Source organism: Pantherophis guttatus, chromosome 5 (genome assembly GCF_059756535.1).
Source record: "Pantherophis guttatus breed Tessera chromosome 5, ASM5975653v1, whole genome shotgun sequence".
Classification (NCBI taxonomy): domain Eukaryota; kingdom Metazoa; phylum Chordata; class Lepidosauria; order Squamata; family Colubridae; genus Pantherophis; species Pantherophis guttatus.
This window is the reverse complement of record NC_142067.1, coordinates 23029233-23053803: the sequence shown is the minus strand read 5'-3', so window position 1 is coordinate 23053803 and position 24571 is coordinate 23029233. Positions and strand designations below refer to the sequence as shown.

Genomic DNA, 24571 nt, shown 5'->3' with positions numbered 1-24571 from the left:
TTATTTTGCTTCTCCACTACAATAATCGTCACTTTGTATAAAGGCTGTGTTTCCTTTAGTTCCATTTCTCCTAGCTTCCTACCATATTGTTAAATGATGATTTGATTTTTCTGGTAATAAATAAGGTTGGACGGTGGTCAGGAAAACTTGTTTATAAAATAATGCATTCATTATTACCCCAGGAAAATCAATCTGACCATTTAGCCTTGTGTTCTTTTCAACTAATGATAGTTGCTCTGGGAAATGTCTGTTTGTTGTAGTTTTATACCATAGAACTCTAAAGTGACTCCTGGAATTTCATATCTGAAAAACATAAAAGGCAGCATTTAACATCCAGCTGCCTGCAATTACTGCGAGTTCAATTCTCACCAGGCTCAAGGTCGACTTAGCCTTCCATCCTTTCTAAGGTGGGTAAATTGAGGACCCAGTTTGTGGGGGCAATAAGCTGACTTTGTATAAATATACAAAAGTATGAAGGCTATTGCTTAACGCATTGTAAGCTGCCCTGAGTCTCCGGAGAAGGGCGGCATATAAATCAAATTTAAAAATAATAATAATTTAAAAAAAATGTAAAAAAAAAAAAGTAAAATGGAATAAAATCCACTCCTCCTTATGTTCTAGCTTTTTAGAAGTTCTGTTTAGAAAGGAGATAACCTTCCATTATGTGAGCTTCCCTTTCTCTTTCTCTGTCTCTGTTCCCGTTTTTTCCTCCCCTGCTCAGGTTTCCCTAAACAAAACTGAGATCAGTCCAATGATACAAAAATGTATTTTTAATGGTAAAAGATTTTGAACAAAGTTTATCCAATAAACACATCCTGTATTTTAAACCTCTCAGTAACTGATTAAAAAAATCAATCATAACCAAATAGCATGCAGCTTTTTCGATGTTACTATCTTGTTAGAAAATTCTCTGCTGCATAAATCCAGACTTTTCCCAATTGTTCAGACATGTTGAAGGATACGACCTAGAGAGAATAGAAGAGAAATGAAGAAACAATGTCTTCAACATGTTGGTCCATATAGGAAAAAAAATACTTATGTCTATGGAACAGCTTAATTTTCAAGAATGCCCACAAAGCACTTCCTAATACAATATAGTATATGCAATATCCCAATACAATATATCCCCCAAGCAATATAGCTTGGGGGATAGTTTTAAATCAGGAGGAACTTGTGGCAATAGGAAAATCTCCTTCATTAATTTAAATCTGACAAGCCCTATGGTGTAACCTGCAACAGTAGGATTTGATCTACAGTAACTTATTTCAGATACTATTACCAAAAGGAGGACTGCAGGTCTGTGGTAGTGCATTTGCTTTGTGCTGACAACCCCACATTCAAACATTGGCTCACAGAACAGAATAATGGGGTTAGAAGGGACCGTTTAGATCTTCTAGTCCAACCCTCTGCTGGAGCAGGAGACCCTATACCAATACATTCCAAAGAAATGGTTGTCTAGTCTCTTCTTGAAAACCTCTTGACTTGTCTGGCTCCAGAGAGCCAAGAGCACTGAGCAAGATGCTTCTGGATACTATAAGGTCTCGGTTCAAATTGTGCTAGGTATGAATATCTGGTATTTAGATTATTTAAGCATGGGTCTTATGTCTGTGGTCACAAATTAAGATTAGTTGTTCACTTCCTATAAATGGTATAGAGTATCGTATGAATTACCGAAGTCCATATAGCAGAAGGCAAACATAATTTGAATAAAAGAAGCAGTGAAATAAATACCCCAGGGAAATATTAAAAATAGTTTTTAAAACCATGATTTCTCCTTTTCATGAACCTTCCCAAGAGTTTTTTTTTATCATTCTTTAAAATTGTATTCATCTTTCCTTCAGGAATTCAAGATAGTGATTATAGTGCTTCAGCCTCCAATGTTTCAGCAATTCTGTGAGATAAGATGGCCTAAGTGATAGTTACACACCGTGAGTTGCTAAGGTTGATTGAGAATGGCTTCAATCTGGATCTTTCTGATCCTAGTTAATAATTTAGCTGCCATATTGATAATGGCTTTCAGCATTTTTACTTGCGCCTTAACAAATTAGGACATGGTTGATTGATTATGTGCCATCAAATCAGTGTCAAGTATTATCAATGACATAGATTTTCTCCTTAACAGTTTATCCCTAACCCGAACTTTCACATCTTCCAACATGTTTGGCCCTCAGGTTTATGGCTGTAAGAGACTTGAGAGGCAAGGAAAGAGGTTAGGAAGACCTGATGATAAAATGTTTTGTGTTGTAGATAAATCAGGTTCCCCAACAGATAGAAATATACTACACGTTCTTCCCTGATGGTATCTATTCAGTGCCTGAGTCGGCCTGTACTTTTGCTCAAGCTTTAGTCTTTACAATGATTTCCCCTTTCTTTCCACAGAAAACAAGCTAGGTTATTTTAAGGATATCTGCAGTTACTTGCTGTTCCTTTTATTCTTCACAATCCAAGTTTTCTTTTACCAGCATTCTGTATATCTTTTCCCTTTCTACATATTTGTTCCTTTTTAAAAGTTATTTTTAAAATATTTTTTCTTATTAAAGACAAAGTAATTTCAAACAATAATCCACAAAACAGCAGCTTTCTGGATTGTTTACCTTTGTCATCATCGATGCAAGACATTTGTTTCACCACATACCTCTTAAAAGTAATGCAAAATTTGCAGGAATAGTTGCCAAATAGGTTAGAGTGCATTTATCTTCCCTCCTGCCTTAACACACACATGCATGAGTGCACCCGCACACAGGCACACAGAGAGAATATAGTCTAAGGTGTATTACTTGGGAGAGAGAATGCTTCAATAGCATTTGCATTCAGAAAGGTGCTTTGTGTTGGTGGCTGTTTTTTAAAAAGGGTTTCAGTCTATAATTGTAAGTTCCACTGAGGAGCCTGTTTCCTTTAAGACCATGATTTAGTGGGCTCCTTTTATAGTTCTCAAGGCATTTTCATGAGCTAGTGAGCTTGAATAGCATTGCTTGTCTCAGTGCTTTTCATTGCTTTGCATCTCACAATAGGCAGAGACCCTCACGGAATGTGTGTTAGGAAGGGCAGCAAGAAATCAACAATCCTTTGGATGAAAGGAGATTGACAGTCAGATAGAACAGTAGGAAAATAGTGGGTCACATAGGAACCTGTTATCACATGCAACTGTACTTTGGGGCCAACTATGTACAACTTCCACTCTTTAAAATCATGGTTTGTAAAAAAGAAATAGTCATTAGTCATAATTATAATTGTGTAGTGATTTGTACTGTCATCTATGTGAAACTGACTGTAGGCACGGGCTATGTGCCTATATATACTGTATATGCTGTTTTTGACAGCTATATCACGTTATTGGTTTCTGCTCTATCAAGACGCACAGCTTCTTTCTGCATGCATTGCTACCTAATATTGTTCTCCTTTCACACCATCCTACGCTCATGTATTTAATTTTTCCATCCAAATACAGGATTTTGCATGTATTTCTTTTGAAATTCATTGTGTTGGTTCCTCTCATTCTTACAGATCAAGATTGCTTTGAATATTAATACTGTTCTCCCAAGGTGTTGATATCCCCCTTATATCCCTTCGCCTATTATGATAATTATATTTTCCATCCCTTCATTCAAATTAATTTATAAATAACTTGAATGGCAAGGTAGACCAGGGCCCTGACTGATCATTTTCTCAGGCATCTATAGTTGTGGGTGCAATTGTTCAACCAACTCTGTATACTTCTAATGTAATACAATCCAGTTCACAATTTTCTACATTCTCTATTAGAACAGCACAGAGTAATGAATTGTATGCTTTGCTGAAATCACAATGTACTCTTCTATATATTACAAAGTCACTTGGAGTCAGGCGGCATATATATTTTTGTTGCTTTTAACTGTTAAACAAAATTCCCAATTGCATTTAGCCTTTTTCTCTTTCTGCAGGTTATTAGCTACTCACTAGTGCACCACTTGGGTGTAGTGTATATGTCCCTTGTATCCCTTGAAAGCTCCTAGTGTAAGGCCCTAGGTTATCTTTTAAGAGAAACCAGGCTTCTATAAAAGAAAGTGCCGCATCAGAAATGTATCAAAATCTTGGCTCTTAATTTCAAAACAGTAGAGCAGGTTTTAATTTGATTTTGGTGAATGAGTGTGAGAAGTTGACAGGAGACAGGGAATATCTGGTTTGAGAAAGATGATCCCGAAGAATAAGAGTAAAAATTATCATTGTTCAAAGAGGAATGTTGCAAATTTGGAAAGTTGTATATTCCAGTGAGAAAGCCTCAAGGCTATATAGTAATAAGGATATTGGAAATGGGGGCATGGGGGTCAGAGGGAAAGCTTTATATAAACATTTATACGTAGGTACCAGAGGGCCAAGATAAGAGAACTGGAGCACTTATTGCTAGAAGAGGATGTAGATATAATGAACATGTGGTAGAATGGAGAAAACCAACATGATACTGTCAAGTGCCGGGAAGTAAGGAGATTCAGGCAGTTCAAATGAGTATAGCGATTAATTGCAAACTTAAGCTCTCTACAAGAATCCAAACTACTAACGGTTAAGGGAAATTAGTGGGAGTTAAGAACAGAAAGGAATTCAGGGTGGGTTGGACTTAGATCTCTTGTGGGTGTGCAGGGACTCATGACTGATAGTTCTTTTTTTTTTTAATTTGATTTATATGCCGCCCTTCTCCGGAGACTCAGGGCGGCTTACAATGCGCTAAGCAATAGCCTTCATTCTTTTGTATATTTATACAAAGTCAGCTTATTGCCCCCACAACTGGGTCCTCAATTTACCTTTAAAAAGATGGAAGGCTGAGTCAACCTTGAGCCTTGGCGAGATTCGAACCTGCAGTAATTGCAGGCAGCTGTTCTTAATAACAGGGTGCTTTAGACCACTGTACTACCAAGGCTCTTTTGACCCCTCCTTCAGGTTCAGCCTGATCATTTCCTATAGATACCATGGGAGGTTCTATATGAAAGGAACATCGAGAACAATGTTCCCTTAAAAATGTTTAAAAAGTTGGTAGAAAACTAAATGCCTGCAAATGAAGCGGTACAAGCAATTTTCATTTCTGTGCACATAGATTGGGAAAATGTATGTTCTGGATGTGTCAAAGTGATCATCTTTCTAATAATACTAAATGATTTTGCTTCAGAACAGTTCATTTAGGATGTAGCCCTAAATTCATCCTAAGAAGTTCCCAGGGTCTAATATTGTACATCATAAAAACTACTAGTCTAGTTTGAAACAATGTTCCTAATATTGTTCTATGCTCAGTAAGACAGTGTATCATTGTCAAAATAATATTTGATTTCAATAGAATAACATTCCAAAGGAATAAGGGTATTAGTTAAGAAGCTGATAGAATAAAAAGGGTCTCTCTAGAAATCTTGTAGATTATTTAAAATCACAATAATAGATTCTCAATAGGAATACACAACTCAGTTACTAATGAACAGAGTTAGATAACCTAATATCTAACTAATATCTAACTATTCTTTTTTAAATGGAACTCTTGCTCAGTCAAGAATAAAAAGGAACATAGTATTTGATCAAAAAATAAAAGAAATGCAGGCATTCAATAAAAGTTGCAGAAAAGGTTTGAGGAGCATATAATAAAAAACATTAAGACAAGCAACAAATTTTATTTAAATATAGTTGAAATAGGAAATTGTTCCAGAAGACTATTGGCTGATAGGATGTAAAATGTTAAAAGATGATACATTAATTATAAATAAGTAAATGATTGTTTTTGCATTTGTTTTCACTGATAAGGATCTAAGACAGACGCCTTTGTCTGAGTTCACTTTTTCAGGAGTGAACTGAATGGACAGAAACCAACTAATAAGTTAAGAAATCATAAGATTAATTGACCTATAAACTAAAAAGTAAATTTACTGACTTTCTGATAAGAAATATGTAGCTTCTCTTTAAGAAGGCGCTTTTTCATCAGGACTGGAAAATACTCAGTATGATTCCAACAGGAATTTATGGAATGATGCTCAAAGTTGGATCCCCTGGTGTTCATTGCAGTGGATTTTTTTAACTTGTAGATAAATGATCTGGAATTACAAGAAACCAATGAATTAACTTAATGAAGGAATGAAATGAATTTACTACCCATGCATATACGATAGGTGCATATAAACCACTTTCAGTGTAAATACCATAAATATATAGGCCTAGGGTTCTTCCAGTTATTTGATGTAAAAGGCAAAAACAAATCTGTCTGATGGAATAATTTTTACAGAAAAATAATAAATTGTATTAATTTTACACGTTCTGAATAACATTTGAGCCTGTTATTTGGCTGCTGCATTCATCCTCCTGAATTATTTACAATCATATTTCTGCCTATTTAGAAATAAGTCTTGTTGACCTCAATGACACTTACTGTCAAGTGTAAGATGGTAGGTATAAGATTGACGTATAGCCTCACTCACTGACTAACACTAGAGTCTATATTTGCTTTTCCACATTTCAGATCCACAGACTGCCCAGATTGGAAAATACTGGCTAAATAATCATCCAGCATCCAACTGTCATGGCTGAAATTATATTGTGACACTACATCTGCTGCAGTGCTACTGAACTTGAATATACACATTTCTAAGAATGCCTGCGATTTGCCGGAGGAGTCAGTGGTGTCAGAAAAGGTAGCAATAATCTGAGCCAGCAAGATGAACAAATCAGGCAGAGGTTTTGGATGGAATGAGCAATAAAAAATAGGACCTTGGATAGCTCCCAGGGAGTCCTGTTGGCAGAGGTCCTCACCTTTTAAAATAATTGAATAGGGATGGGAAACTCATATCTTTCAAGGTACTGCTACAAAATAATTCACAGCTCCCATGCTAGCAGTTGTTCATGCCGACAGGACTGTGTAACTTGGCAGTTTAGGATATACAGCACCCTGTGTAGAAAAATGTCTCTGCAACTGTTGAAAGCCAACAAGACTTATGTAAGCAATTCAATAGTATGGTCATTCCAACTCACTAGAGGAATTATTTGCTCTGTTAAACACTTGCCTGTTTTTACAGCTTGCATGGCTGAGGAGAAGAACATTCTGCTAGAAGTTCATCTGAGTCAACGAAAACTTGCTTACATTGGCCTGGAAAGCCTTGGCTAGTGAACTGATGTTCTTCTGCTAAGGAGGCTATCTAATGATGTAAGGCTTTTTATAGTGACTATACTCATACATGCAAAAAAAAAAAATTGTTGGGAAAAACGGGTGGAGAAAATTAATTTAATAAATAAAACGGAGGCAGCAAAATCCACCCCCCCAAGCTTTTGAACAAAAGTAGGGTCAAATCCAGTTTTCTTTGCCTGATTCTAGTAGACTCAAACTGACTCCCACAACAAAGTCACTTACAATTCCATCTAAACCAAAGCATAGACACTTCCTCACCAGTAAATAGTACAATCCAAGGGAATTTGTAATTACCTTGGACTATACCATTTCCCAGTAAATGGTACAGTCCAAGCCCTTACACAGGAATTGAACCTAGAGAAATCCCAACATTTCAAGGTCAGCCTGTTGACTTCAACATTCCATATTCCCTAATAAGGAACTTTCACGGCTTTGCTGTACTCCTAAAAGGCCTGTTTTGCCTAACAATTGAACTCAGGTACACCACCAAGGACCTGATCATCTTCCCCAATACAGCCAATCAATCGGTTCTCTAGGATTTCACTCCTTGTAGCTCTCAACTTCTATAAAAATGTTTCTTTTTCTATTGCTTTGTGTTGCTCTTTCTTGTAAAGCAAGCACCCAGTGGTAGTTGTATGAAGAGTTCACAATTTCTCCTCACCATTGTGCTCCTTCCTTGAATAGTTTCCAGAACAAAAAAAAAAAAAAAAAAGGGACCCAATAAACAACCACAAGCAACATAATGAGAAGTTTCATCCTATTTAGGATACTACAAGTGACAAAATGGAATTTCATTGCCCGGTTTCAGAGTAAGGTCAAAACACTGAAAAGAATTCTTTCTTCAAACACATTTTGTATTCTGAACAATATGTTCCAAATGCTGCTATTCCATAAATCCCCAGTGACATCATCTATCAAGATTTAAAGAGCAATTGTGCTTCCCAACATGCACTTTGCAGTTTCCACCGCTTTATCTATCAAACATGACAAGTCTGAAATATTTCTCAGTTTATGAAATGTGCCAGAAATATTGATTTTTTTTTCTCCACTAACTTACTAACTGGTGCATAAAATAAATTAACACTTTTGGCAAGCATTGGAGAATTGACTCATGCCCTTTAACTCTGCTCCATAGGCAGAATGTTACATTCACCAACTCTTCAATATGCACAGAATTTAATTTACTTGTTAATGAAGCACAAGGTTAATTGCTTCCATGGCTTGCTTTGACCCAGTTTGGAAAAAGTCAAGTAGACCTCTATGTTGCTTGTACGGTTTAATGTTATTTTTCTTTTTTGTGATGTATATGTTTATTGGCAGGATTGCATAGCATATAAAGTTGTAATAATTATAAGAGCCACGATAATGATGGCTAGGTTAGTTTAACGAATTACTCAGCAGGGACTGATCTGTAAAATGCAAAGAACATCATCTTGTATAATCTGATATGTATCTTTTTCAGAAACTGAAGCTTGTGGTCTAAATTGATAGCAAAAAATTCTATCCAGCAAAAAAATGAATCCATCTAATGTGGAAGTTCAGAAACACAATTCCAAAATATATTGGTAGGCATATGTTTTCAGGATTTATTTTCAAACATAAGGGATATCTACCAATCAAACTATGTGTTGTACTTTGTGTCAGATATGTCAGTAAAAGAGAAGATCTGTTGCTCAGTGTTGAACTGTGAAGTTCTTGGTGGTATCTAAGTTTAGCTGTTTGCTAGCAGACTTTTCATTATCCAACTAGGTAATGATGTTACCTAGATAACATCATCCATGCAAGAGAGTTCAAATGCAACAATACATAATCAATATTTTACAACCCAGAGGAAACTGTCTTGAATTATAGTTAGATCTAATTGTAGAATCCTTGGTGCTCTCTGAACTTGGTTGTTTGCAGGTTTCTCATTACCCAACTAGGTAACATCATCACTGTGAATACTCTGTTTATAGCAGCCTTGCCCTGCCAGGTTATTTTTTTGGGGTGGGGGAGGTGTTCTCAGTAGTTCCTTAATTAAGCTATTGTTTTCTGGCTGGTCTTTTTTTTTTTGTCTGGGTGTTGGTTGTTGGAGCGATGGGTGTTTTGTTTTTTTCCTTTGTAGCTTTTTAATTATTTTTTATTTTTGAAAAGGAGAAGATTCTATTATTGTAACTTTACAATAAAAATAGTATTAGTATTCATGGCTTTGGATTTCTATCTAGTCTACCTCAAATGGCTGACAGAAACAACTGAGGCAAAAGTAAACCCTTGCTGAGGGGAGGAGGAACAATCTCAGGGAAGGACATGTAAAACAGCCCAAATCTTAGCTATAAAGAAATTATCTGGAGCATTTGCTGGTGGAGCTTCATCAATGGAGACAGTATGGTCACCTGTTAGTGACAGGAGTGATTAAAAACTCCTGAAACGTTGCCAGGTCGCCTGTGCCAAAATTATTTGTGGACAATAATTTTGCTTATGTAAATTCAGTGCTACTAAGAAGCCAGAGAACTGTAAACTCTTTTAAGCTGTGAAAAATTCTGGGTTTTCCACTAATAGCTCTCTAGGCATTGGGCCAGTGAGTATTGTGAATGAAGAGTTTCAATAAGCAAAGGATGAGGAAAGCTTGGTTTAGTAGCATACATTTTTAATAGGACCAGGATCCTGTGGCTTCAACATATACTTTAGCAAATTTACTGACTTGCTGGGGATGTGATAGCAAAAACTAGTTTCAGATAGTTTGAGTCACTGAAGAAGAAATACCAATGAAAAGTACACTGGATAATGAACAAACCTATCAATATGAAATACATAATAAAATATTGGATCTAAAATTCTATAATTAAGTCAAATGTTTGAAGTTGGTTTACAGATAGCCAAAGTTGCCAAAGATTTAAAAGCTACTGGGAAAAACCATAACTATCAGGGCAGATACTGAAATCCACAGCTAACAGGACAACCCTGGGACAACTAAAATATTGATGCAGGCTGAAAATTCTTCAAGGAAGCTGGGGTTAACACCTGGAGACTGGTAAACCATTGCCAGTAATACCTGAAGCGGTTTGATGAAATCTTACTGTCAGCACTTCAAGCTGCATTTACTCTAGTGCTGACATAAGAAGGAGAAATGGAGACCCCTGAAAAGGGACGTTTGACTTTTCACCTACTTATTTTCCCTGGAGATAATATCCCCTAGGAAATGGGATGGGAGGGGGGAAATTCCTTTGAGCTGGAGCAGTAGATTAGGGGTAGAGTGACTTGGAAGATGGCCAATGAGTGCAGGGGAGTGGGGAATGGAAAGGGAGGGGTTTGGGTCTGGAAGTCAGTGTTGGCTGGGATGAGTCGGAGCTAGAATGTCGTGCTTAATAAATGGGAGTTTTTCTTCAAAGACTTTGTTTGAAATGCAATTTATTTGAGACGACCTCGAAACTTGACACTTACAATCATTTCAAATAAGGTTGTACTGAATTCAGAAATGTCCAGTGGCAAGGGATACAATTTTAATTCAGCATGAAAAAACAGTGCAACCCCACAAACTCTTCCATTTCTAAGAGTAGCAAGGTGAGGAGGATAGGGATATGTTTTTCAAACCTCAATAATGGAAAATGTATGGGTATTTCAATAAGTAATAGATAATTGATTGGTTATATACTATCAAGTCAACCATATAGAATGGTTTTCTCCAGGAAGATCTGTCCCAGGTTTCAATAATAGGTAAAATAAATAGTAATATTCACTAGATTTAGGGATGTTTTCAAATTCTCAGATGCTGCTAGCTTGAACTTTTACAATAAGTATGTAAAAAAAAAAAAGAGGTTTGGGAATTATAGCCCATAAACCAGTAGATGGAACCAATTTGGTGTTGTGATTAAGGCTAAACTGCAAGACTGTGAATTCTAGTCCAACCTTAGTCACAAAGTCAATTGGATGAGCTTGGGCTATCCACTCTCTCTCTCTCTCTCTCTCTCTCTCTTTCAGCCTCGGAAGTAGCAAACCACTTCCAAAAAATCTTGCCAAGAAAACTGCAGGGAGTTGTCCAGGCAGTCACTGGAGTTAAGGAAAAAAACTCTTTTTCCTTAACTCCAGTGACTGCCTGGACAACTCCCTGCAGTTTTCTTGGCAAGATTTCAACACACATACACAATCAGTAACTTTTAAACAAATGTGTAATTCTTCCATGCCTCAGAAGCAATGAGGTTAAGTAGAAAGAAAGACAGGAGAAGATGGCAACTGAAGCCAAACATTCTGAAGGAGCTGGTAAAGGGGCACAGTCCTTCCACACTTCTGTAACTTTGAGACTTTGAGTAGAGAAAAGAGATGAAGCAGCAGACATCTGGAATCAAATTTTCTTTTCTTTCTTGATCTCTTTGTTGAGAGATCAAGAGTAGGGATTTGTTCTGTAATACTAGATAAGCTTAAATGCAAACATTGATCTAAATTTACTGATTTAAATTTGATTAAATCGTAAATCCTTTCCCAATAGGATACTTACAGAAAAATTGAGCCTAGTCCTTATGCCGCATAACAAATCACATTTCAAATGAAGGATTTTATTTTACATAGGTAATAACCAATTTGATTTGTATCTAGAAATGCGGCATAACCAGTATTGGTATAGCACTGTTTACATCACCTCTCACCAGTATACAAACTACTAACTTTTGAACCAATTGAAGCTTCAGGAAAAAAAGTAGAAAGGCAATAAACCAAATATTAAATAAAAAAGCACCAGGTGCAAATAAAATGCCCACTGAACTGTTCAAAGCAATTGTCAAAGGGATAACAACTTCACATCAGCAAATATGGAACAAAACCAAGTAGCCTGCAAGTAAAGTGTTCATGGGTGTGTACATGTGAAGGGATGAAGTGATCATGCATGCATCATACTGTCACAGTGCAAACCCTATGACTTACTTCCTTGTATCACAACATACATTTTGTCATTTTTCCATTATTGTGATTAGCAGTGGACACCTATGCCTACATATTGGAAAAAGATGGGTGTATAGTCTATGCTGGAGAAAGATTATGGAAGAGAATGTGGAAATGACCAAATGATTACACTAATTTCTTACACAAGCAAAACTTTGCTTCTGATTTTGCAAAGAGTAAAGCCATACATGGAAAGAAAAGTGCCAAATAAATAGCTTTCATTGTAGTTCATTCCAGGTAACGGGGTTACTCTGCATCTCTTCCTTGTAGCATTACTAAAATTTATACCTTAAGCTCCCAGAGACAGTTTTAATTTTGCTATTGAAAGAAGCATCTCACATTTGGACAAGTTGGTTCCGTGTGTATATCAGAACGTCATAAGAAAATGTTCCTAATAGTTACTTTTAGCAACCCCCAAGTAAGCCGGTATTTCAAAGAACTGGCCAAATAAAACTAATAGTCCATGTATAGTGGAATAGTCTTATTTGTCTTATTTCAAATGAAATAAGACAATTTAATTTGTCTTATTTCAAATGAGCACAACATTATTTCATACCAAGTCCAGTTTCCAAAAAGAATTGTACTCCAGAAAAATACAAGGGATTATGCGTTGAAAGCCATTATAACTGCTCATACCTAATCTTGTTTGCTTTACTGATATAATTAGTTTCACTGGCCAGAATCCAGTGGGCAATGTTAGATTCATCCTCAGCCTCCCCTCATGCCCAGGGGAGGTTTTTTTGACATTTTTCATTTGAACAGAAGACTCCCCTATTCTACAAAAAACTGCTTATGGAACTCCCTTTGGTTTCAAAAGAGATTTGCCATATGGTATGGGGGAGGGACCATGTTCAAAATTCAATCTCTGAGCATTCCTTAGGCATACAAAACTAGTTGCATGCTTTGGGGACCTACATCACCTTTTACAGTCTAAAATGTTTCTGCCCTTACAAAAGTGATAAGCACAGGGTTTCCCCTCTTTTCTTAGAATATCAACCCCCCATGGTAACCATTTGATGGAGGAGTTCAGGATAGCTTCCATGAACTGTCACTCAGAGCTGCTGAGCCCACAGTGGGGTTTTTTTTACCCTTGGCTGACTTTAAACACTGTTCAAGCTTTTGTTTCACAACTGGTAGATTTTACATCAAAGAACCCAGATAAAACTGGTAGCTGAAGCAGGAAGCCTGGAGCTGGGCTATCGTGCACATGTTGTTGTACAAATGGAAGGTGTGAAACAAAAGCATACGTTTTAAGAAGTGTATCCAGATGGAAGATGAACAAGGACAGTTGGGGAATTATTAACTGTATTATTAGAATAATTTATTCTCTTGTCAGCTTTCACTGGTCAACATTTTTCAATAGAAGAGTAGTGGGGAAGAAGTGGAAAGGGAGAAAGAAAGCATGTACAAGAGGAGCTATTTCTTCAAGAACTGTTTTAGGCAGGTAAAACACGCTGTCAGTATAAATAGACCAATGGATACTAAGCTCTGTTTCAAAGTGTTTTTTCATGTAGCTAGTAGAGAGCAGCTCTTGTTTATGTCCAGGCCGGGCTGTGCTTCTTCTAGGTATCAGAGATGCTACGCCATTATTTTTTTTTCAAATAGTGATTGGAAAGACTTTCAGAGAGGGAAAAATACAATAGAGGTATTTAAAAGAGAATTCCCATCTTCATTACAGACTCTGGAGAAATTCAATCATCAGAAAATGAAGAAGAATCAAGAACACTTACAGCACAAAATCTCATCAGCAAGATTCGAGAGTCTTGAGTTCAAAGAGTCAAAGGAAGAAAGATACAAAAGAGTGACAACAGCAGTTGTGAGAAAATAATGAATTTTGTAATGAATAAAGTACTTCAATGTGTAGTTAGTGTAGCTTAAATTTTATTGATTCCTAGACAATTCTGTCAGTTCCAACAATTGTTCAAAATATTTGGAGAGAAGAGTATAATTAGCATTGGGAATCTGAATTATGATAGTTGAATGTAAAGTAATGTCTCCACATCTCCATCTCTTTAGTTTAACTAAGGATTTTTTAAATAAACAGAAAAAATAATCCTTGAAATGAACTCTTTTATTACTCGTATATAATCGCTATTCAATTGTGTCCACATTTGACAATCTTCTTAAAACTGTCATGAAAAAACTCCACACTTCATCTCTTCGGCCATGAATGGACAGACTTTTCCATCTCTTCATTTGGGTAAAACAAATACCCACAAAAATATTCCTTTATTTTGGGAAAAAGAGGAAATTGCATAGTGCTAAGTTTGACTTACTATATAGGGAAGATGGAATAAGAAACCATTGCCATGAGATTTTCCCTACTCATCACCATAAACCACCTGCATTCAGCAATAAATTTCAATTGGAGGAACTCATTCAACATTCAAAAATTAAATTACAATGTGCTACTTATATGGCACCAGTGAATATTTACTGCAGGCTTCCATTTCATGAGCAATAGCACACATTTTATGCCCCACCTAATGAAATGAAAGAACAGATGCTAAAGAACACATGAGAGTTTCTGGTGCATCAATACTGCCATCTGTTGGCAAGTAATAACATTGGAATCATAACTTTTTATGCACCTCTCATATGTTTCAAGACAGTGTATCTCTCTGTATGTATAAACATAAAGTGCAGAACATATCTTTTAGAAAGAAAAGTGCAAAACAGACCTTTTACAAAGCAAAATTTAGTTCTTGAACAGAAATTCGTTAGTTCTTTTTATTTTTGAGCAAAAGAATGAAAGAAAAAGGGTTTTTTCCCCTCAAGGTGGAGTATTTGAAATTATGATCCTAGAGCAGGGGTGAAATCTATCAGGTTCTGAAGAACCGGTAGCGGAAATTTTGAATAGTTTGGAGAACTGGTAGCGGAAACTTTGAGTAGTTCGGATAACCGGCAAATGCCATCTCTGGCTGGCCCCAGAGTGGGGTGGGAATGGAGATTTTGCAGTATCCTTCCCCTGTCACACCCATCAAGCCACACCACGCCCACCAAGCCACGCCCACAGAACCGGTAGTAAAAAAAATTTGGATTTCACCACTGTCCTAGAGATATCATGGAACACATAATGTAGACCAGGCAGAATTTTACATGAAAGAATATAGAAGATGTTGATCTTTTTAATAAAGGCATTAATCCTGTTAAGTAATTCATGCCATCTATAATTAGGGAACATTCATCTGATGAAAATTAATAAACTGTAAAGGTAGATATTATCATAGAACTACAATAATAAACACACACATTGTATTATTTAGAGTTATTCATTTATATCTGCCACATTCCTTAACTTGTAAGATGAAATATTGATGAGGGCGGCATAAAGCTTTGCATTACAATGTAGGTAGCATCTGAGTAAAGACCTTTTTCTGACACACAGACCTGTCATTATGATTCTTATTGGTTATGGACATCTCAAACAGGAAATTCACATAAACACTACATCCTTTTGAGCACACTAATCCTAAACCAACCAAAAGTGTTTCATGGGTATTTTCTCTCTCTGAAACCTTTGAAGGTCGGTAATATATCCATGGTGGCACAGTGGTTAGAAAGCAGTATTACAGGCTAATTCTGCTGACTGTCAGCAGTTTGATTCTGAGCAGCTCAAGGTTGACTCAGCCTTCCATCCTTCTGAGGTGGGTAAAATGAGGATCCAGATTGTTGGGGGCAATAGACTGACTCTGTAAACCACTTTAGACAGGGCTGCAAAGCACTGTGAAGCAGTATATAAACCTAAGTGCTAAGTACTATGGTGTTGCTATTGAAGAAAAAAAATCTTCACAAGGACATCTTTCATTTTGAATTGTGTGACAGATTAGTTAGACCAGATTGGAGAAGATTCTCCTACATATTTTTACTGACAAATATTTTTTTAAAAAAAAAAAATCTGGCATAGAAGTTCTTTTTAACATTTGTCAACAAAAGGCAATTTTATATATCTGGGAGAGAGATATAATTTGATACTTTCCAGGATGTGGAGAATTTTGCCTCTCATGTCCAATGCTCCTAAAGCACAAATAGGGTGGAAAAGGATCACGGGAGCCATAGTTTAACAAACTTAGAAAGAATGCTGATCTAAGATCTTTTCACAGCACTCAGAACATGAATTACTGTTATGAACTCTATGGAGATCCCTTTGGAGATCTCTCTAGAGATCTGGATTATCTTGACCCTAGTAGTCTTTTGCAAAGCTCTGAAGACTTGGCTATTTCTCCAGGTATTTAGGTGGGAGATTAGGTGTGCTCTGCTGCTGTCGGTTATTCATATTTGGAATGCATTGTTTACCTGGGTGTCAAGGATTATTTTTTGTAGTTGTTGTTTTAATCAGGGTGGATTTGATTTAAATCATGATTTAAATCACTAGTAAAAAGGCTTGATTTAAATCAACTCAATTTAAATCATAATTTTTAAAGAGCAACTGTCATCTCTGCTACTCCTTTGACCCACTGTTGACTCACCGATAGTCCCAGTGTTGCAGAATATACAGCCTCATGCTACATAACTAAGCTCCATTTCATGCTGAAGAAACTAAATTATTTATGTATCTTAAATAGAAAACTATCTTATGATAGATTTTTACCCCAAAAGTCTTTTATTAAAATAAATTCGATAAAAATCAAAAAAATCCGATTTAAATAAAAAAAAAATCAGATTTAAATAAAAAAAATCTGATTTTTTTGATTTTTTTAAAAAAAATCATTGATTTTCATCCACCCTGGTTTTAATCCCTGTATGCCACCCAAGGCAAATGGGCAGCCATACCAATCAAGTAAATAAATAAAATTTTTATTTATTATTTTTCTTTCTCCTTTCAAAATAAAATCTAACTTCTTTAACTTAGGTCACCTTTGAAGGCTATTGATTCTGCTGCCATTCCACATATTTTCCTAAAGTGGAAATTCTCCCCCCACCCTCTGTATATCTGAGGTAATGAAACTAGGTGGCACATGGAGAAGATATATGATCGGCACAGATCAACACAGTCACTATTATAATCTAAACAAAGAATCAAATGAACATTGCCTCAATAACTTAAAATGGGTTGAAAACAGGCTGCCTTATTACAAGCAATTCATAGGCTGTCAATCTTAGACTTCCCCAACATTAAATATTGCATATCTTCATAAACCTATTCCTCTAATAAATAAGTAGCCAAGGACTATATCTAGGACTCTAGACTTCCCTCAAATCTATCTTTCAAATCCCTTCTCCTTCATTCCATTCTCCATCCTGAATCTAAATTGAGAGGAAGTAGCTCGTGTTTGAGTGACATTTCTAATACCAGTTATAGTTGCAAAACTGTATCTACATGCATTCTTCTATAAATTAGAGTCCACAACTTTTTAGCAACTGGCACCACTGCACACTATTTTTTTATTTATAAGTAATAATTTATCACAAGGTATAAAATGATCTCTGGGTCAGCACCTATATTTTTATATGTAGTACTACAAATGAATGCATTCTATTTTTCTTAAGTTCTTATTACATATGTCTAGAACACAATTAATACTGTATACTAAAGTATCTAAGAAAAAAAAACATTTTCAACGTATTAGCTTGGGGGAAAAATAGCCTAAATTAAAAATATTATATATGGTTGAAGCAACCCCCCCCCCCGCCCCAATCCTTATTTCAAGTAATTAGGTTAATAGGTCAGTAATCTGCATGTGCTAAAATATGGGTTACCAGTAAAATTATTGAATTGTTCTGAAAACAAATAAGACGAACAAGGATTAAACTGCTCAGGCCGTATTAGTCTCTTTAGGGAAATCCCAAATTGAATTTGTACAGATAAAGACTTCGGAAGACTGCTTAGTAGTAATCTGTTCTCAATGGAATAGGCACCTTTTTATTTTTCAAGAAATAAAGATGTTTTTATGGACGCTCCAACTATTAAGACCTTTTAAGAGGTAGTAAGGAAACTATATAGGCCAATTTCTTTGGCCATTTTTCCCATTTTTTAACTGTTATCCTTCTGTGACAAATCAGTACAACCATCTCTGACTGTAGTTGCTTGTGTGTCAATCCATAGTATCATTTTCAAGTGACAGCCTAACAATGTATTTACCCATAATGTACGTGAATGTGTACTTAATACTTAAAAAATCTATTTTATAAAAGCATAAACTCAAAATGTAAGAATGAAATAAACAGAAGAACTTGTCTTTTTAGGGACGGTGGAGGCCTGTGATAATGAGTAATGAATTCATGCCATGCTTAATTATTACATCAAGATGACAAAGTTTGTAATGCACTAAATAAATTTACAAAATTCAAACTAAACAAGTAACCAGTTCAGAGTACCTTAATTTTCTGGAGTTGGGTGGCCCTTAAAGCAAAAATTTAATTATTTAATTTAATTTAATTTAATTTAATTTAATTTAATTTAATTTAATTTAATTAATTTAATTAAATTTAATTTCATGTGACACTTTCTAGTGTCAGATAAGTCAATGTCAAATTTAAATGCAATGGAAACAATGATTTCTCACAACAAAATGTTTTTTTGTTTCATAAGACATTTTTTTCCTTTTTGTCTTTTGTTTATATTTCTACCCTATATTCTATATTTTCTCATATGAAATTAAGGGCAATAGAGACAGTTTTGGACTTAGAATCACTTGTTTAGTGACCATTGAAAGTTACGATGGCACTGGAAAAGTATGACTTTTTTCACACTTACAACCGTTGCAGCATCCCCATGGTAATGCAATCATAATTCAGATCTTTGGCAACTGGCTCTTATTTATGATGGTTGATGTTTTCCAGGGTCATGTGATCTATTTTACAGGGTCATGTGAGCTATTTTCTGACAAGCAATGGGGAAGTTTCATTTAACAACCATTGATTTACTTAACAACTGCAGTGATTCACTTAACAACTGTGGCAAGAAAGGTTGCGAAATGGGGCAAAACTCAACTATCTTGCTTAGCAACATAAATTTTGGGCTCAATTGTGGTCGTAAGTCGAGGACCACATATACACCTGGAGTTTTCCTGTATTTTCTATACAACCAATTTATAAAGCCTTGGTACTACAGTGGTTTAAAGCACCCTGTTATTAACACAGCTGCCTGCAATTTACTGCTGGTTCGAATCTCTCCAAGGCTCAAGGTTGACTCAGCCTTCCATCCTTTCTAAGGTAGGTTAAATGAGGACCCAGTTTGTGGGGGCAATAAGCTGACTTTGTATAAATATACAAAAGGATGAAGGCTATTGCTTAACGCACTGTAAGCCGCCCTGAGTCTCCGGAGAAGGGCGGCATATAAATCAAATTAAAAAAAAAAAAAAAAAAGACCAACAGAATATTAATAGATTTATTTGGACTAAAAAGGGAATGGAATGAGTTGGATTTCTACAACAAAATCTACACATGAATGAGAGGATCTGAATATCACCCTTACCCTATGCTCAGGGCTTCAGGCTCTTTGCCCATTTCAATTCTGGAAATAATGTTAGACTGGGTGAAAAATATACAAGTTGACAATACATAAGGAAATTGAAAGAGAATATCGATCTTTGTTCTCTGCTATGCACATTATCTTCTAAAATAGTTTCCCTCCTTCTTCATGTAAATACTTATTTATACACGAATGAGGCAGGCATGTTTGTTCTACATGCATATTTGTTTGATTCTTCCATTTAATTCAATTGATTTATATTATAAGAAGTTCAAATAATTTTCAATGAATCCCTATTAAATTAGCAATGAGTTCCCTCTCAATTAGGGCAACCTATTTTTCATGACATTAAGAAATTAATATTTACACTTCTAATCTATATTTTAACCTTAATTAGAAGTTGAAAAAAAATAGGAAGCAATTATTGAGTCCCCACTTTTTCCCCCTTTCCCCCTTTCTTGATTTTTTTTAAAGCATAAGGATAAAATTGTGCAATAAAGAAATGTGGAATTAGAAACTGTTATCTCTGAATATATATTATCAAGAAATTAGTCACAAGTTTCACTTATGCTTCAGTTGAGTCATATTCAATCATTTCTTTGAAAGCTGTACAGATTTCATCAATTAAGACCATTAACAACAATTGAAGGATGTTCTTATTCTATTTCCTTAATAACAGCAAGATAATGTCTTCAGTGTTTTACAAACCCATTAAATTTGAAAGGTTCTTTTGAAAATCTAGGGGGATGATCTGTGATGAACACTTGGAGAATCTTATTGTAACTCTCTGTGTTATACAATTTCGTTTGAATATTTTTCTTCTACAAGTAATTAAGAATTAACCATGAAGATAATTCATAGTTGGCGCCAAAGGTCATTTATATGTAGCTAAAAATACAGGATACATATGTCTGGACTTTTCTAGATGCAATTTATGATTTTACAAACCAACTGGTACCTTTTACCATTTTTATTAACATTACAACATTTAATTACATTAAATAAATGTAAATAAATAAATGTGGTAAATAAATTTATTTATTTATTTATTTAGCCTGATTAGGTGGCTCACTGGCTAAGACACTGAGCTTGCCGATCAGAAAGGTCGGCAGTTCAAATCCCTAGTACAGATCTGCGTGAGCAGGGGGTTGGACTAGATGACCTCCAAGGTCCCTCCCAACTTTGTTACTGTTACTGTTAAATGCCACATTTATTATTGCAAACCATCAAAAACTAAAATATAGATTTCACCGGATAGTGATATTTGAAACAATGGGAAATTCCTCACAGAGCTTTGAAAAAAATATAGTGGACAATAAATTGAAGTCTGAACAGAGAAGAAACCAGAAGTAAGATATTTACTTCTAGAATAAGCCCAGAAATGTGTATTCCACTCAGTGAAATCTACAGTGATAAGAAACACTTAAACTTATTTAAAGGCACTCATTTGAAATTTCTCCCTAGCTGGAACAAGAGGAGTTGAGTTTTATGTGCACAAGTGCTTGTACAAAAAAAGAAAAAAAGCAGAACTGTTGGCTATTTTCTTGTGACACACTGAATTACTAACTAGCCAATCACATTTTTAGCCTTGAATGCTGTAAGAATCTAGCTCATAAGTTTATTGTCCAGCGTAATAGGACTGTAAAAATATCTTCTTTGAGTAAACTATAGCTAAGCATGTTATCTAAACACAGCCATTGTGTCAGGACTTTGTCTGGCAATACACATCCAGCTGAAGCACCATGGACAGCACCAAAATCCATTTCCTCCAATGAAGAGATGGAAGTGAACTGAGGCCTTGAAAGGACTTTGTGAAACATTCAATGGCCAACATCTTTACCTGAAAATGAGCTTTTTTTAAAAAAAAAAAAATCTACAACTTTTATCTCAACTGTGATATTTCTCATTGGACAAGCAAGGTGGAGTAAAGTATATTCCATTTCTTGTGCAAATTTGGTCGGAGAGGGAGAGTGTAATCTCTCTCAGGGTCCTAATTTGAGTATGACCAGTATCCTCATCTTTAGTATTAGCAGTTTTAATTCTGTCCTTCGCTGTCAAAGAGAATGGCAAACACTGGGAGCCAATTACATTTCCTGCTTGCCTGTGCTGTATAAGAAATGGTGAGAGGCAGCTTTATCTGAGGTCAATTTTTCATCCTAGAACATGCTGTCCCATGCAAAGTTATAACTTTTATTCATTTAAACTCTTTCTCCATTTGAAGTTCAGAAACACCTGAATGAACTATCAAACCCAGTTTTACTCCCTACACGTATATGATGCTATATGTGATCTTTCTCAGAGCATGATTTAAAATTTAAAATTATTTTATCCCCGTTTTGTGTTCTGCAAAATAGCAATTCCTAAATTCCTAAACTTCCCTAAATATTCCTAAACTACAATAGAGCCATGGTCTACAAACTTTGTTACGTACTCTGCCCCTTGTTTTTCAAGACATAATTCTACTGGACTCCCTCAAATCAACATTGGTAGCTACCTTGTCCAGATTATGCTGCCTAGATAAAAGTAACTTTATTAACGTATTTTTTTAACCACCTTCATTATTTTTTTTATAAATAACTTAAGGTGATGAACATACCTAATACTACTTCCTCCTATTTTCCGTAGAACAACAACTCTATGAGATGAGTTGGGCTGAGAGTGTGTGACTGGCCCAAGGAAACCTCTTTCTTTTCATGCCAAATGGGGGATTAGAACTCAGAGTCCCCTGAGTTTCTGGCCTGGTGCTTAAACACCTGCCACAGACCATTTATATGTGCCTTCAACACAGAGAGAGAGGAGAGAAAATGCAGACAGTATACTTCATTAGCCAGCTAGGGCAACAAGAGTCAGGATGGCATATCATTATGCCAGCAAGATAACATATTGAGGTCTGGGTTACATTAAGTATTCCTGGGGGAAAGACTCTTTAGTAATCATGGGCACATGACTTCCTATTGCAGAAATTTTTTGGCTTGAAAAAACTATTTTACAATTAACTTGTCGATGCTGTCTGCTATTTTATTGCAATAACAGCAGTCTTTATATTGCAGACGTTCTACTTGCATTAGTCCTGGTTTTCTATGTACATAAAATTTTAGCTCTTCAATAAAAATGACTAAATGATTCAAGATAAAAGGGGAAGCAAGGAAGAATGCTACAAGAGGAGATTGTTTTAAAAAGGACTTGTACACCAACCAAAGACAAATTTATCTACATGACATGAGCATTAAGGTCGGATTAGAATAATTATCTTATGTGCTACGCTGTTTAGATCCCCAGGCGAAATTTCTATGCTTCAGTTACTTGAATTTTTTTTTCTAATTTAAAGTATATTAAAGTGGAGTAGCATGACATCTCTAATACAGATATTTTCCTAAATACTTTGTCTTAGGCAAACCACTCCCCCCCCCCCACCATTTGTACTATAAAGATGATATTCTTGACAAGTGTTGTTTCCAGATCTGAACACAAAAATCATGATGGGGTCTGACAATAACAAAAGGATCTACTACTTTCCACAATAGAAAATTTATATTTCAATTAATACAACCTGAAAATCCCTTTGCCTATTTTGCATTGCACTACTGATTCATATATAGTCTGCAATTAACTATTATTCCAAGATAATCTATTTTTTTGTATCCCTACATTTTATTTCTGTTTCCAAGTGAAGAACTTGGCATTCGTCTCTATTTATCTTTACTGTTATTTCAACTCATTTTTCTAATTTATCAACATCATTTTGAATTTTATTTATTTTTTTGCGGTCATCTATTACTTATTACCTATCATACTGTTATGATACAAAATTATTACTTCTTCCCTTTCGTCTTCCAAGTCATTCGTAAAAATATTAAACACCCATGACTGAGTCTTGTGGCACTCCATTCAGTTTCTTACTCTAGTATGATAAAAAGTTATTAATGAATACTCTCTGAATATAATTTTCAAGTAATTTAATATATCCATTTATTTTTATGTCATGGAGCTCATATGATACTAGTTCACTAATCAAAATGTTGAAAAATATTTTGTCAAAGACTTCGTTGAAATCATAGTACATTATGTTTATAACATTACCCTAATCTACACGGAGAAAATTACCCAGTAAAAAAATGAAAATCAGTTATATTTGGTCTAATAATACTTGCCTTTGAAATACTATAGATCTTTGGTGATTACTGCATTGTGTTCAAGCTGCTTGTACATTAATCTCTTCATGATCTGCTCTAGAATCTTTCCAGAAACTGATGTCAGAATGAGTAATCTCTAATTAACCAGATTTTTCTTTTTTTAAGAGACATTTTCCCTCATCATCATCTGGCACTTCCCCATTCTTCAGGATTTCTCAGAAATAATACATTAGGTTATTATTATTTTTCAGTACCCTAGGTTGCAATTCATTAGGACCTAGAGATTTAAATGTATTCTCAGTAATCAGCTCATGTTACTATCAAGGTAAGTAACTCTTGCTTTTTTTTAAAAAAATGTTATGTATATTGCCATCTTTACTGAGCATACCAAGCATATTTCTTTTCATTTTAATCTGAATATATCTGAAAAAGCCCTGCTTTGATTTTTGTTAGCATTCTTTTTCTTTTGATTTCCTATGTCTTATTTTTTTCAGTAGTTTTCTACATTTTTTGCATTATCTTCTTTGCCTTATTTTGTAATCTATTTTTTCCTCATTTTTTACAATTGTATTCATACACAGTATATATTCATATATATATATAGGAATTTTAACCCATACTGAGATTCTGTTCTTATTAGCTTCTTCTGCTCTGGAATCCCACCTATCATTGCTCTGTAATTATGAAAGTATGTTTCCTTTGAAGTCCAAGATATATGTTTGGCTACACTTACCGGTAGTGTTGCTTCCTTTAAGATCTCAAGAATTGTAATATTGCATGATAATTTTCTCACAAATGTTCCGCTACTTCCGTTTCATCAAATAATTCTTTACTGTCGATTTGTATCTTTTCATACCTTCCTTCCTGTATCTTCTGAAGGAAAAAGTTGTACAGAAGGAGGGCAAGTCAGGAATATCCTGGAAGGTCCACACTTGACAGTTTGTCTCCGAACTAAATTGGGAAATGAAAGTCTTCCCTTCCATT

At 35.3% G+C, this 24571-nt stretch overlaps 2 long non-coding RNA genes across 2 annotated transcripts in view; one reads left to right on the top strand and one right to left on the bottom strand.

Moving 5' to 3' along the window:
• Positions 1-750: 750 nt before the first annotated feature.
• LOC117661526 (uncharacterized) overlaps positions 751-24571 on the bottom strand; it is a 32911-nt gene continuing 9090 nt past the window's right edge. Inside the window, exons 3-4 of the long non-coding RNA XR_004590037.2 lie at positions 5885-6044; positions 751-965 (exon numbers count right to left, since the gene is read on the bottom strand). This is a non-coding gene — a long non-coding RNA (uncharacterized LOC117661526). The remainder of the gene's footprint in view (positions 966-5884; positions 6045-24571) is intronic.
• LOC117661536 (uncharacterized) lies at positions 8592-13903 on the top strand. The gene is made up of 2 exons (XR_004590041.2): positions 8592-8694; positions 13719-13903. It is a non-coding gene; the product is annotated as an uncharacterized LOC117661536 (long non-coding RNA).